The 4,046-nt window shown below is 40.1% G+C and overlaps 1 long non-coding RNA gene across 1 annotated transcript in view; it reads right to left on the bottom strand.

Moving 5' to 3' along the window:
* Nucleotides 1–1,294: 1,294 nt before the first annotated feature.
* Nucleotides 1,295–4,046, bottom strand: part of LOC123608720 — a 21,274-nt gene continuing 18,522 nt past the window's right edge. Inside the window, exon 3 of the long non-coding RNA XR_006717397.1 lies at nucleotides 1,295–1,767. This is a non-coding gene — a long non-coding RNA (uncharacterized LOC123608720). The remainder of the gene's footprint in view (nucleotides 1,768–4,046) is intronic.

Below are 4,046 nucleotides of genomic sequence, written 5' to 3'. Positions count from 1 at the left end.
TCAGAAAAATGGAGAGAACTCTTATTGCTCCTCTACCCCTACTGATAAAACATTTAGAGCTTGGACCTAACGCAGTGCATGAGGGTCCTTCGTGAGATTCCTCTCTCAAGCCATGCGTGTAGCTTGGCCAGGTGCATACCATGGTTAGTAATTACCTTTATTAAGGATTCACTTCTCAAACGTCTTGGTCATTTTGGTGCTCATTATTATTTTTATTTTTGAGAGGAAGTGAGAGACGAATTTATTAAAGGCAGAGTGAGGGTGTAGATACAGACAAAGTGTCCAGGAGACTGGGAAAGGAAAGAAGTGTGAGTCTTATGTTTGCTTGGGGCCTGGGGTTTTTATTGAGGATTGTGGTCTGGTGCTTATTTTAAAGTCGTTAGCAGGAATGGATGGTGAAGATGGTCATAGGGTGCTTAAAATACTCAAAATGTTTTATAAAGGATGTGGTAATGAAGAGTCATCAATAAATAAAAAATGTGTGGTCTAAAAAATTAACAAATAGGGGCATATGGGTGGCTCAGTTGGTTAAGCATCCGACTTCGGCTCAGGTCACGATCTCACGTTTCATGGGTTCGAGCCCCACGTCAGGCTGTGCTGACAGCTCAGAGCCTGGAGCCTGCTTCAGGTTCTGTCTTCTCTCTCTCTGCCCCTCCCCCGCTCACACTCTGTCTCTCTCTGTCTCTCAAAAATAACAAAAATGTTAAATTTTTTTAAAAAAAATTAATAAATAGCATCTAGCAAATTAGAGGCACGCTGGTAGATAAAACAAGAAGGAAACTAAACATTTCCAATAAAACTGATAAGGAAAAAACAATTACAATGTTCCTCAAGGGCTTCCACATAAAATGCCTTTCCCCTCTGTTTTGCTGCAAGGTGTGAGACCAAAATAATGAAAGGTTTCTGGAAACCTTTGGCTGACCAGAAAAGATAGGAAAGCCAAGTTAAGTCTTTCTTACTAGTTAATATTTTTAAATATTTACTGTTTGTTAACATGACACAAAATAAGCCACTAACAATTGGTTAAACTGAAACTAGAGCAAAGCTAGAAGATTTAATGGCTGGACAGAAGTGGTCAAAGGTACAAAGTTATGCAAAGGGTAGTTTCAATTATCCAAGATGACTAAATCCTAGAGGTCTACTATATAGCATAGTGCCAATAGTTGACAATATTAAAAATTTGCTAAGAGAATAGATCTCATGTTAGGTGTTTTTATCACACACACGCGCGCGCACACACACACACACACACACACACACACATACATTCATAATAAAGAGGGCAGGAAGAAACTTTTGGAGGTGATGGATATGTTTATTATACCATAGATTGTGTTGATGGTTTCATAGGTATACACTTATATCCCAAATCATCAAATTGTATACATTAAATACATACGGCATTTTGTATGTCAGTCATACATCAATAAAGTGGTTTATTAAAAAGAAAACAACAACAAAAAGAAGTGCCTACAAGAACCTGAAAACCTTCAAAGGGTTGTACATATTTCTCCCATAGCATGGTGATTTCCACGTTAAAAGTTTTTCGGGGACTCCGATCAACTCTAGGGATAGCTCCTAGCTTAGCTTAAGTAATGGCTGAGAACATTTAAATATTAGTGGTCATTATAACAAATTATTGTTAATTTTACATTTAAAACATGCCTCTAAATTGTGTATCCTGTATTAATGTAGCATCAAGGGACAGGGATTTCATCCCAGCCTTGACACTTTAGCTGTGTCTCCTCAGGCGACCCACGTTCTCACCTATAAATTAAATTGAACTCAGTTACGTATAAGACCCATTCTAGAATAAACATATTCCCCCAGCCCCAGGACCCCATCTTTTAATCATTCTACTTATCTGCTTCAATAAAACATTTTCTTTTTAAAGCACAGTTTGGCAGTAAGGTATGCTTTTTGGTTTGATTTAGTTGATCACAGAAGGGGAGAAGAAAGGACACAGTACACTCTAGATTCTGGTTGTTTCTTCCCATCCCCGTTTTCCTTTTGATCTTTTCTTTTCTTTTCTTTTTTATTTTTTTTAACGTTTATTCATTTTTTGATAGAGACAGAGCATGAGTAGGGGAGGGGCAGAGAGAGAGGGAGACACAGAATCTGAAGCAGGCTCCAGGCTCTGAACCGACAGCACAGAGCGCGATGCGGGGCTTGAGGTCATGGACCATGAGATCATGACCTGAGCCGAAGTCGGATGCTTAACTGACTGAGCCACCCAGGCGCCCCATGATCTTTTATTTTCTTAAAAAAAAAATTGTTTAATGTTTATTTTTGAGAGACAGGCATTCACGATCAGGAGAGGGGCTGAGAGAGGGAGAGAGAGGATGTGAAAGTGGGCTCTGTACTGACACCAGAGAGCTCCACCCTGGACTCCAACTCACAAACTGCAAGATCATGACCTGAGCCAAAGTCAGACCCTTAATCGACTGAACCACCTAGGCACCCCTTACGTCTTCTTTTTAAATGATTTTCTTTTTTCTCTTATTTCTGATTTTTAAATGTAATACATCATGCAAGTTTACTCATCTGTAAAATGGAAATAGTGGTATCTACACTGCCATCTCACAGGTAGGCTGTTGTGAGAATTAAATGGACTCAGTGCATGTACATACTGGAACAGTGCCTGACATATAGTCCTGTAAGCACTCAAAAATGTCAGCTGATATTATTAGATTATTAACATTAGTTTTCTACCTGTTCACCATAAAAATCAGAAAAGTCAGCAAAACAAAAATAATAAAAATTATTTATGATTTATGATACCATTTATATGATTATTGCTATGGAATAATAACAATTACCATGGAGGTACTTATGCTTGCAGACTCCTCTCTCTCTCCTCTCTGTCTCTCTCTGTGTGTACCTATATGTGTTCATGTGTGGGTTACAAATGTAGTCTGTGGCTGGGCCCCCTTTGTGGCTCTTATGTTTGTTCTTTTTTCATCTTTAGGCCAGACTGATACATTAAATTCAAGTGCAATCCACTGGTGATTATTACAGTTTTTACTGAATGCTTTGAAGGGCGAGAAAGACAGCATTACATCATACCTACAGTGTAAAATCTCCTTACACTCTTTCAGCTTCTCTCTTTCCCCCTAAGTCGCTCTACCCCTCACGGTGTCTCTTCTCTCCCCTCCCGTGCACCACTCCACGGCTACTCCAGCTGCCTCTGATTCCCTTGCCCACAGGACTGCTGAAAGCATGCAGACTTGGTTCAGCAGAGTCCTCAAACCGAGGCTCTTCTGGACAAACATCAGCCACCTGTTCACTGTACTAGGGTGAGTCAGTTCATCTGTGTACATGTACTTTGACACATACCAGTGGGAAAGGATGTCCCTAAATCTTAAGTTTAATAATTATCTTTCAAGCCAGGAGAGATCAAAGAAAAAGAACCTGGCAAATGCAAGCAGTGGGCATCAGTGCACTGACTCTCTGACCCCCTAAGCGGTCCACTTGGTCACCATCAGCTCATCAGAGTGTACCCTAAGAGTTCTGGGATGAAAGTCCCAGGATGACCTTGATGGCACCCTGGTCCATTCAACATGTCCTTTGGATATCTGAACCCAGGGAAAGCCCTCCCCTTGTATCTCTCCGTTTAAAAAAAGTCCAGGTATACGAAATGCTTTAAATGAAAATGATAGACATCACAACTCCTCAGTCTCTTCTGGGGTTCTTGAAATATTGTTAGCATCTGTAACTTAGTGATGAGCTAAACAAAGCAGATGCATCACCACCATCAAATTACTTAGCTCGTGGGGCGCCTGGGTGGCTCAGTCTATTGAGAGTCTGACTTATGATTTCAGCTCAGGTCCTGATCTCAGGGTCGTGGTATAGAGCTCCACATTGGGGTCTGCACTAAGAATGGACCCTACTTAAGATTTTCTTTCTCTACCCTTTTCCCAAGCTCACACACTCTCTCATCTCTCTAAAAGATGATAATAATAATAATAATAATAATAATAATTACTTAGGTGTGATTTTTTAACTGGAAATATCACCTATGTTCAAAAGTGATGTTTTGATGTTCC

This window comes from Leopardus geoffroyi, chromosome B2 (assembly GCF_018350155.1).
Source record: "Leopardus geoffroyi isolate Oge1 chromosome B2, O.geoffroyi_Oge1_pat1.0, whole genome shotgun sequence".
Taxonomy (NCBI): domain Eukaryota; kingdom Metazoa; phylum Chordata; class Mammalia; order Carnivora; family Felidae; genus Leopardus; species Leopardus geoffroyi.
The sequence above is the reverse complement of the archived record's forward strand: the minus strand, read 5'-3'. Positions and strand labels throughout refer to the sequence as shown.